General features: G+C 45.4%; 1 protein-coding gene across 1 annotated transcript in view; it reads right to left on the bottom strand.

Annotated features, from left to right (window-relative positions):
- The window catches only part of st (scarlet), a 580,386-nt gene that overhangs the window by 85,204 nt on the left and 482,235 nt on the right, over nt 1-12,947 (bottom strand). The gene's annotated exons all lie outside the window — the stretch shown is intronic.

Raw genomic sequence — 12,947 nt, 5'->3', positions numbered from 1 at the left:
AAAGTGAGTTACTGTGAACACAGGTCGTATTGTTGCACGATGACACTACACCACTGTACACATGAGTTACTGCGAACACAGGTCGCATTGTTGCACGATGACACTACACCACTGTACACATGAGTTACTGCGAACACAGGTCATATTGCTGCACGATGACACTACACCACTGTACACATGAGTTACTGCGAACACAGGTCGCATTGCAGCACGAGGAGGCTACATCACTGTAAAGTGAGTTACTGTGAACACAGGTCGTATTGCAGCACGAGGAGGCTACATCACTGTAAAGTGAGTTACTGTGAACACAGGTCGTATTGTTGCACGATGACACTACACCACTGTACACATGAGTTACTGCGAACACAGGTCGCATTGTTGCACGATGACACTACACCACTGTACACATGAGTTACTGCGAACACAGGTCGTATTTTTGCACGATGACACTACACCACTGTAGACATGAGTTACTGTGAACACAGGTCGTATTGCAGCACGAGGAGGCTACATCACTGTAAAGTGAGTTACTGTGAGCACAGGTCGTATTTCTGCACGATGACAGTACACCACTGTACACATGAGTTACTGTGAGCACAGGTCGTATTGCTGCACGATGACACTACACCACTGTACACATGAGTTACTGTGAGCACAGGTCATATTGCAGCACGAGGAGGCTACATCACTGTAAAGTGAGTTATTGTGAGCACAGGTCATATTGCAGCACGAGGAGGCTACATCACTGTAAAGTGAGCTACTGTGAACACAGGTCATATTGCAGCACGAGGAGGCTACATCACTGTAAAGTGAGCTACTGTGAACACAGGTCATATTGCAGCACGAGGAGGCTACATCACTGTAAAGTGAGTTACTGTGAACACAGGTCATATTGCTGCACGATGATACTACACCACTGTACACGTGAGTTACTGTGAACACAGGTCATATTGTTGCACGATGACACTACACCATTGTACACATGAGTTACTGTGAAAACAGGCCGTATTGCAGCACGAGGAGGCTACATCACTGTAAAGTGAGTTACTGTGAACACAGGTCATATTGCAGCACGAGGAGGCTACATCACTGTAAAGTGAGTTACTGTGAACACAGGTCATATTGCTGCACGATGATACTACACCACTGTACACGTGAGTTACTGTGAACACAGGTCATATTGTTGCACGATGACACTACACCATTGTACACATGAGTTACTGTGAACACAGGCCGTATTGCAGCACGAAGAGGCTACATCACTGTAAAGTGAGTTATTGTGAACACAGGTCATATTGCAGCACGATGATACTACACCACTGTACACATGAGTTACTGTGAACACAGGTCATATTGTTGCACGATGACACTACACCACTGTACACATGAGTTACTGTGAACACAGGTCATATTGCAGCACGAGGAGGCTACATCACTGTAAAGTGATTTATTGTGAGCACAGGTCATATTGCAGCACGAGGAGGCTACATCACTGTAAAGTGAGTTATTGTGAACACAGGTCATATTGCAGCACGAGGAGGCTACATCACTGTAAAGTGAGCTACTGTGAACACAGGTCATATTGCAGCACGAGGAGGCTACATCACTGTAAAGTGAGCTACTGTGAACACAGGTCATATTGCAGCACGAGGAGGCTACATCACTGTAAAGTGAGCTACTGTGAACACAGGTCATATTGCAGCACGAGGAGGCTACATCACTGTAAAGTGAGTTACTGTGAACACAGGTCATATTGCTGCACGATGATACTACACCACTGTACACGTGAGTTACTGTGAACACAGGTCATATTGTTGCACGATGACACTACACCATTGTACACACGAGTTACTGTGAACACAGGCCGTATTGCAGCACGAGGAGGCTACATCACTGTAAAGTGAGTTACTGTGAACACAGGTCGTATTGTTGCACGATGACACTACACCACTGTACACGTGAGTTACTGCGAACACAGGTCATATTGCTGCACGATGACACTACACCACTGTACACATGAGTTACTGCGAACACAGGTCATATTGCTGCACGATGACAGTACACCACTGTACACATGAGTTACTGTGAACACAGGTCGTATTGCTGCACGATGACAGTACACCACTGTACACATGAGTTACTGTGAACACAGGTCGCATTGCTGCACGATGACACTACACCACTGTACACATGAGTTACTGTGAGCAGAGGTCGTATTGTTGCACGATGACACTACACCACTGTACACATGAGTTACTGTGAACACAGGTCGTATTGTTGCACGATGACACTACACCACTGTACACATGAGTTACTGTGAACACAGGTCGTATTGTTGCACGATGACACTACACCACTGTACACATGAGTAACTGTGAGCACAGGTCGTATTGTTGCACGATGACAGTACACCACTGTACACATGAGTTACTGCGAACACAGGTCATATTGCTGCACGATGACAGTACACCACTGTACACATGAGTTACTGTGAACACAGGTCGTATTGTTGCACGATGACAGTACACCACTGTACACATGAGTTACTGCGAACACAGGTCGTATTGTTGCACGATGACACTACACCACTGTACACATGAGTTACTGTGAACACAGGTCATATTGCAGCACGAGGAGGCTACATCACTGTAAAGTAGTGGTGGGCGAAACTCTCGTTCGAGATACTCGAGACTGACGTCACCACTCTCGATGCATCTTCGAGATCTACGTAGAGATGGGCATAACTCTCGTTTGAGATACTCGAGCCTGACGTCACTTTCTCGATGCATCTCGAGGCACGCTCCAATTGAACCTCAGCCAGGACGAATATAGCAGAAACAGAAATAATTAGTAAACATTGAACTCGAGCTGTTAGCGTGGCTCAGTTGGCTAAATATCATCGTTAGGCATTATCCTCCGCTACGTTTTGTAATGGTTCGAATCTTATCTTCAAATATTTTTGTTTGTTCTTATTTTGCAATCAGAGTTTCGGCTACCAAACACACACCTGTTCGTGTAGAAACAACCAGATCGCTAATAGAAGAAATTGTAACGTTACTGAATATACAAAATAACTAATAGATAATAAAATCTCTTCCACTTCAACACATGCAATATAAACCAATCATAATGTAAACAAACCTGATTACCTCGTGGCCATGTCATCAGATCAGTTAGCTTTGTATCTGTATTGCATTGAAAATAGTACTCATAATATTGTTATTTGTGTTACGTCCGTCCTAAATGCTAGTTCTTGACAGACGCTTGGGTGTGGGAATTTTGTCCCACAGGAGCTCATTAACGCGCTGGAAGCCAACGACATGGAATTGTTACCTTTAAAACAGTAGGTACACTGACAGAACATATTGAACACACTGGGATAAAAATGTACGTGTTTCGACAGAGGGTTATCGCACTACTCTGTGTTCTGTATTGTACGTTTTGGTTATTACATATTGCAGGCTTTGCTTCTCTCGGTTTTGTGTTGTACGTTTTGGTTATTGAATATTGCAGGCCTTTTCTCTGTTGTCAAGGTATTTTAACAGAAATAAGTTTGTTTGCGGTAATAAAACCGAATAAATCATCATTTAATTACCGGTTCTACTCTATAACGAACCACCGGAGACCACGGCTACCTTATACCAATATACACAGAAGGTTTCCCTGAACAATTTACGAAAATTTGTCGATGGAGTTCGGCTTCATCCTGTATATGTGCCTTCAGGTCCGATAATATCGTGGCTGGTCTTGAATGATCCTTTTCATGGAAACGATCTATTTGTTACCATACTTACATAACAGTATCGATAGTCCAGAAGGAGACTTAACCCAAGAACGAGTCCCTCATCGGATACATGCACACATATAGCAGTATATGCCATTACCGGTATATTTTACTTTCTGTTCAAATTATTACACAATTCGATGCGTCGTAAAAGACATCGTTTCAATAAAATGTTAAAAATATGTCACACTCTTCATTACTATTTATTTCACATACCCAGTCCCCGAACCATAGGAACTAATCAATGAAGGATAAAATATCTTACCTAGCCGAGAATCGAACCCAGAGACCCTTGGACGAAACGCCAGTACGCTAACCATTTCGCCACGGAAGCGGACAGTCGTTAAGTAAAATGCAGGAAGTAGAGGTAGGTAAGTTGACTGCGAGTAGATTATATAAAGTAGTTGGCGTATCGTCATTAGTTGTTATAATGATGTTATTTGCTTTACGTCCCACTAACTTATTAAGGTTTTCGGAGACGTCAGTAGTTGATCAACAGGCGAAGTAGGCTATAGTCGAGGGATAACATACCGCATGCGCATGATGTCCCGATTTAAACTTTGAGATAGGATTACGAGTCATGGACTGCATCAGTTGCTCGAAATGCATCGAGAGCTCTCGATACGTTTCCCAGCACTGCCTCGAGACAAAGAGCTCATGCGCCTGACGTCACTATACGACATCGAGATAGCATTATGAGGCACGTACTGCATCGCTTGCTCAGAATGCATCGAGAGCTTTGCATCACGCGACCCATCACTACTGTAAAGTGAGTTACTGTGAACACAGGTCATATTGCTGCACGATGACACTACACCACTGTACACATGAGTTACTGCGAACACAGGTCGTATTGTTGCACGATGACACTACACCACTGTACACATGAGTTACTGCGAACACAGGTCGTATTGTTGCACGATGACACTACACCACTGTACACATGAGTTACTGTGAACACAGGTCATATTGCAGCACGAGGAGGCTACATCACTGTAAAGTGAGTTACTGTGAACACAGGTCATATTGCTGCACGATGACACTACACCACTGTACACATGAGTTACTGCGAACACAGGTCGTATTGTTGCACGATGACACTACACCACTGTACACACGAGTTACTGCGAACACAGGTCATATTGCAGCACGAGGAGGCTACATCACTGTAAAGTGAGTTACTGTGAACACAGGTCGTATTGTTGCACGATGACACTACACCACTGTACACATGAGTTACTGTGAACACAGGTCATATTGCAGCACGAGGAGGCTACATCACTGTAAAGTGAGTTACTGTGAACACAGGTCATATTGCAGCACGAGGAGGCTACATCACTGTAAAGTGAGTTACTGTGAGCACAGGTCATATTGCAGCACGATGACACTACACCACTGTACACATGAGTTACTGCGAACACAGGTCGTATTGTTGCACGATGACACTACACCACTGTACACATGAGTTACTGTGAACACAGGTCATATTGCAGCACGAGGAGGCTACATCACTGTACACATGAGTTACTGCGAACACAGGTCGTATTGTTGCACGATGACACTACACCACTGTACACATGAGTTACTGTGAACACAGGTCATATTGCAGCACGAGGAGGCTACATCACTGTAAAGTGAGTTACTGTGAACACAGGTCATATTGCAGCACGAGGAGGCTACATCACTGTAAAGTGAGTTACTGTGAGCACAGGTCATATTGCAGCACGAGGAGGCTACATCACTGTACACATGAGTTACTGCGAACACAGGTCGTATTGTTGCACGATGACACTACACCACTGTACACATGAGTTACTGTGAACACAGGTCATATTGCAGCACGAGGAGGCTACATCACTGTAAAGTGAGTTACTGTGAACACAGGTCATATTGCAGCACGAGGAGGCTACATCACTGTAAAGTGAGCTACTGTGAACACAGGTCATATTGCAGCACGAGGAGGCTACATCACTGTAAAGTGAGTTACTGTGAACACAGGTCGTATTGTTGCACGATGACACTACACCACTGTACACATGAGTTACTGTGAACACAGGTCATATTGCTGCACGATGACACTACACCACTGTACACATGAGTTACTGTGAACACAGGTCGTATTGTTGCACGATGACAGTACACCACTGTACACACGAGTTACTGCGAACACAGGTCGTATTGCTGCACGATGACACTACACCACTGTACACATGAGTTACTGCGAACACAGGTCGCATTGTTGCACGATGACAGTACACCACTGTACACGTGAGTTACTGTGAACACAGGTCGTATTGTTGCACGATGACACTACACCACTGTACACATGAGTTACTGCGAACACAGGTCATATTGTTGCACGATGACACTACACCACTGTAAAGTGAGTTACTGCGAACACAGGTCGTATGGATGCACGATGACACTACACCACTGTACACGTGAGTTACTGTGAACACAGGTCGTACTGTTGCACGATGACACTACACCACTGTACACATGAGTTACTGCGAACACAGGTCATATTGTTGCACGATGACACTACACCACTGTAAAGTGAGTTACTGCGAACACAGGTCGTATGGATGCACGATGACACTACACCACTGTAAAGTGAGTTACTGTGAACACAGGTCGTATTGTTGCACGATGACAGTACACCACTGTACACGTGAGTTACTGTGAACACAGGTCGTATTGTTGCACGATGACACTACACCACTGTACACGTGAGTTACTGTGAACACAGGTCATATTGCTGCACGATGACACTACACCACTGTACACATGAGTTACTGCGAACACAGGTCATATTGTTGCACGATGACACTACACCACTGTAAAGTGAGTTACTGCGAACACAGGTCGTATGGATGCACGATGACACTACACCACTGTACACGTGAGTTACTGTGAACACAGGTCGTACTGCTGCACGATGACAGTACACCACTGTACACCTGAGTTACTGTGAACACAGGTCGTACTGCTGCACGATGACAGTACACCACTGTACACATGAGTTACTGTGAACACAGGTCGTACTGCTGCACGATGACAGTACACCACTGTACACATGAGTTACTGTGAACACAGGTCGTATGGATGCACGATGACACTACACCACTGTAAAGTGAGTTACTGCGAACACAGGTCGTATGGATGCACGATGACACTACACCACTGTACACATGAGTTACTGTGAACACAGGTCGTACTGCTGCACGATGACAGTACACCACTGTACACCTGAGTTACTGTGAGCACAGGTCGTACTGCTGCACGATGACAGTACACCACTGTACACATGAGTTACTGTGAACACAGGTCGTATGGATGCACGATGACACTACACCACTGTAAAGTGAGTTACTGCGAACACAGGTCGTATGGATGCACGATGACACTACACCACTGTACACGTGAGTTACTGTGAACACAGGCCGTATTGCAGCACGAGGAGGCTACATCACTGTAAAGTGAGTTACTGTGAACACAGGTCATATTGCAGCACGAGGAGGCTACATCACTGTAAAGTGAGTTACTGTGAACACAGGTCATATTGCAGCACGAAGAGGCTACATCACTGTAAAGTGAGTTATTGTGAACACAGGTCATATTGCAGCACGATGATACTACACCACTGTACACATGAGTTACTGTGAACACAGGTCATATTGTTGCACGATGACACTACACCACTGTACACATGAGTTACTGTGAACACAGGTCATATTGCAGCACGAGGAGGCTACATCACTGTAAAGTGAGTTATTGTGAGCACAGGTCATATTGCAGCACGAGGAGGCTACATCACTGTAAAGTGAGTTATTGTGAACACAGGTCATATTGCAGCACGAGGAGGCTACATCACTGTAAAGTGAGCTACTGTGAACACAGGTCATATTGCAGCACGAGGAGGCTACATCACTGTAAAGTGAGTTACTGTGAACACAGGTCATATTGCTGCACGATGATACTACACCACTGTACACGTGAGTTACTGTGAACACAGGTCATAATGTTGCACGATGACACTACACCATTGTACACACGAGTTACTGTGAACACAGGCCGTATTGCAGCACGAGGAGGCTACATCACTGTAAAGTGAGTTACTGTGAACACAGGTCATATTGCAGCACGAGGAGGCTACATCACAGTACACATGAGTTACTGCGAACACAGGTCGTATTGTTGCACGATGACACTACACCACTGTACACATGAGTTACTGTGAACACAGGTCGTATTGTTGCACGATGACACTACACCACTGTACACGTGAGTTACTGCGAACACAGGTCATATTGCTGCACGATGACACTACACCACTGTACACATGAGTTACTGCGAACACAGGTCATATTGCTGCACGATGACAGTACACCACTGTACACATGAGTTACTGTGAACACAGGTCGTATTGTTGCACGATGACACTACACCACTGTACACATGAGTTACTGTGAACACAGGTCATATTGCTGCACGATGACACTACACCACTGTACACATGAGTAACTGTGAGCACAGGTCATATTGCAGCACGAGGAGGCTACATCACTGTAAAGTGAGCTACTGTGAACACAGGTCATATTGCAGCACGAGGAGGCTACATCACTGTAAAGTGAGTTACTGTGAACACAGGTCATATTGCAGCACGAGGAGGCTACATCACTGTAAAGTGAGCTACTGTGAACACAGGTCATATTGCAGCACGAGGAGGCTACATCACTGTAAGGTGAGTTACTGTGAGCACAGGTCATATTGCAGCACGAGGAGGCTACATCACTGTACACATGAGTTACTGCGAACACAGGTCGTATTGTTGCACGATGACAGTACACCACTGTACACATGAGTTACTGCGAACACAGGTCGTATTGTTGCACGATGACACTACACCACTGTACACATGAGTTACTGCGAACACAGGTCGTATTGTTGCACGATGACAGTACACCACTGTACACATGAGTTACTGCGAACACAGGTCGTATTGTTGCACGATGACACTACACCACTGTACACATGAGTTACTGCGAACACAGGTCGTATTGTTGCACGATGACACTACACCACTGTACACATGAGTTACTGCGAACACAGGTCGTATTGTTGCACGATGACACTACACCACTGTACACATGAGTTACTGTGAACACAGGTCGTATTGTTGCACGATGACACTACACCACTGTACACATGAGTTACTGCGAACACAGGTCGTATTGTTGCACGATGACACTACACCACTGTACACATGAGTTACTGTGAACACAGGTCATATTGCAGCACGAGGAGGCTACATCACTGTAAAGTGAGTTACTGTGAACACAGGTCATATTGCTGCACGATGACACTACACCACTGTACACGTGAGTTACTGCGAACACAGGTCATATTGCAGCACGAGGAGGCTACATCACTGTAAAGTGAGCTACTGTGAACACAGGTCATATTGTTGCACGATGACACTACACCACTGTAAAGTGAGTTACTGTGAACACAGGTCGTATTGCAGCACGAGGAGGCTACATCACTGTAAAGTGAGCTACTGTGAACACAGGTCATATTGCAGCACGAGGAGGCTACATCACTGTAAAGTGAGTTACTGTGAACACAGGTCGTATTGTTGCACGATGACACTACACCACTGTACACGTGAGTTACTGCGAACACAGGTCATATTGCAGCACGAGGAGGCTACATCACTGTAAAGTGAGCTACTGTGAACACAGGTCATATTGCAGCACGAGGAGGCTACATCACTGTAAAGTGAGTTACTGTGAACACAGGTCGTATTGTTGCACGATGACACTACACCACTGTACACATGAGTTACTGCGAACACAGGTCGTATTGTTGCACGATGACACTACACCACTGTACACATGAGTTACTGTGAACACAGGTCATATTGCAGCACGAGGAGGCTACATCACTGTAAAGTGAGTTACTGTGAACACAGGTCGTATTGTTGCACGATGACACTACACCACTGTACACATGAGTTACTGTGAACACAGGTCATATTGCAGCACGAGGAGGCTACATCACTGTAAAGTGAGCTACTGTGAACACAGGTCATATTGCAGCACGAGGAGGCTACATCACTGTAAAGTGAGTTACTGTGAACACAGGTCGTATTGTTGCACGATGACACTACACCACTGTACACATGAGTTACTGCGAACACAGGTCGTATTGTTGCACGATGACACTACACCACTGTACACATGAGTTACTGTGAACACAGGTCGTACTGCTGCACGATGACAGTACACCACTGTACACATGAGTTACTGTGAACACAGGTCGTATGGATGCACGATGACACTACACCACTGTAAAGTGAGTTACTGCGAACACAGGTCGTATGGATGCACGATGACACTACACCACTGTACACATGAGTTACTGTGAACACAGGTCGTACTGCTGCACGATGACAGTACACCACTGTACACCTGAGTTACTGTGAGCACAGGTCGTACTGCTGCACGATGACAGTACACCACTGTACACATGAGTTACTGTGAACACAGGTCGTATGGATGCACGATGACACTACACCACTGTAAAGTGAGTTACTGCGAACACAGGTCGTATGGATGCACGATGACACTACACCACTGTACACGTGAGTTACTGTGAACACAGGCCGTATTGCAGCACGAGGAGGCTACATCACTGTAAAGTGAGTTACTGTGAACACAGGTCATATTGCAGCACGAGGAGGCTACATCACTGTAAAGTGAGTTACTGTGAACACAGGTCATATTGCAGCACGAAGAGGCTACATCACTGTAAAGTGAGTTATTGTGAACACAGGTCATATTGCAGCACGATGATACTACACCACTGTACACATGAGTTACTGTGAACACAGGTCATATTGTTGCACGATGACACTACACCACTGTACACATGAGTTACTGTGAACACAGGTCATATTGCAGCACGAGGAGGCTACATCACTGTAAAGTGAGTTATTGTGAGCACAGGTCATATTGCAGCACGAGGAGGCTACATCACTGTAAAGTGAGTTATTGTGAACACAGGTCATATTGCAGCACGAGGAGGCTACATCACTGTAAAGTGAGCTACTGTGAACACAGGTCATATTGCAGCACGAGGAGGCTACATCACTGTAAAGTGAGTTACTGTGAACACAGGTCATATTGCTGCACGATGATACTACACCACTGTACACGTGAGTTACTGTGAACACAGGTCATAATGTTGCACGATGACACTACACCATTGTACACACGAGTTACTGTGAACACAGGCCGTATTGCAGCACGAGGAGGCTACATCACTGTAAAGTGAGTTACTGTGAACACAGGTCATATTGCAGCACGAGGAGGCTACATCACAGTACACATGAGTTACTGCGAACACAGGTCGTATTGTTGCACGATGACACTACACCACTGTACACATGAGTTACTGTGAGCACAGGTCGTATTGTTGCACGATGACACTACACCACTGTACACGTGAGTTACTGCGAACACAGGTCATATTGCTGCACGATGACACTACACCACTGTACACATGAGTTACTGCGAACACAGGTCATATTGCTGCACGATGACAGTACACCACTGTACACATGAGTTACTGTGAACACAGGTCGTATTGTTGCACGATGACACTACACCACTGTACACATGAGTTACTGTGAACACAGGTCATATTGCAGCACGAGGAGGCTACATCACTGTACACATGAGTAACTGTGAGCACAGGTCATATTGCAGCACGAGGAGGCTACATCACTGTAAAGTGAGCTACTGTGAACACAGGTCATATTGCAGCACGAGGAGGCTACATCACTGTAAAGTGAGTTACTGTGAACACAGGTCATATTGCAGCACGAGGAGGCTACATCACTGTAAAGTGAGCTACTGTGAACACAGGTCATATTGCAGCACGAGGAGGCTACATCACTGTAAAGTGAGCTACTGTGAGCACAGGTCATATTGTTGCACGATGACACTACACCACTGTACACATGAGTTACTGCGAACACAGGTCGTATTGTTGCACGATGACACTACACCACTGTACACATGAGTTACTGCGAACACAGGTCGTATTGTTGCACGATGACACTACACCACTGTACACATGAGTTACTGTGAACACAGGTCGTATTGTTGCACGATGACACTACACCACTGTACACATGAGTTACTGCGAACACAGGTCGTATTGTTGCACGATGACACTACACCACTGTACACATGAGTTACTGTGAACACAGGTCGTATTGTTGCACGATGACACTACACCACTGTACACATGAGTTACTGCGAACACAGGTCGTATTGTTGCACGATGACACTACACCACTGTACACATGAGTTACTGTGAACACAGGTCATATTGCAGCACGAGGAGGCTACATCACTGTAAAGTGAGTTACTGTGAACACAGGTCATATTGCTGCACGATGACACTACACCACTGTACACGTGAGTTACTGCGAACACAGGTCATATTGCAGCACGAGGAGGCTACATCACTGTAAAGTGATTTATTGTGAGCACAGGTCATATTGCAGCACGAGGAGGCTACATCACTGTAAAGTGAGCTACTGTGAACACAGGTCATATTGTTGCACGATGACACTACACCACTGTACACATGAGTAACTGTGAACACAGGTCATATTGCAGCACGAGGAGGCTACATCACTGTAAAGTGAGCTACTGTGAACACAGGTCATATTGTTGCACGATGACACTACACCACTGTACACATGAGTAACTGTGAACACAGGTCATATTGCAGCACGAGGAGGCTACATCACTGTAAAGTGAGCTACTGTGAACACAGGTCGTATTGTTGCACGATGACACTACACCACTGTACACATGAGTTACTGTGAACACAGGTCATATTGCAGCACGAGGAGGCTACATCACTGTAAAGTGAGCTACTGTGAACACAGGTCATATTGCAGCACGAGGAGGCTACATCACTGTAAAGTGAGTTACTGTGAACACAGGTCGTATTGTTGCACGATGACACTACACCACTGTACACATGAGTTACTGCGAACACAGGTCGTATTGTTGCACGATGACACTACACCACTGTACACATGAGTTACTGTGAACACAGGTCATATTGTTGCACGATGACA

The sequence above is a fragment of the Anabrus simplex genome, chromosome 2 (genome assembly GCF_040414725.1).
Source record: "Anabrus simplex isolate iqAnaSimp1 chromosome 2, ASM4041472v1, whole genome shotgun sequence".
Taxonomy (NCBI): Eukaryota; Metazoa; Arthropoda; class Insecta; order Orthoptera; family Tettigoniidae; genus Anabrus; species Anabrus simplex.
Note: the sequence above shows the minus strand (reverse complement) of the source record. Positions and strands in the feature narration are given on the sequence as shown.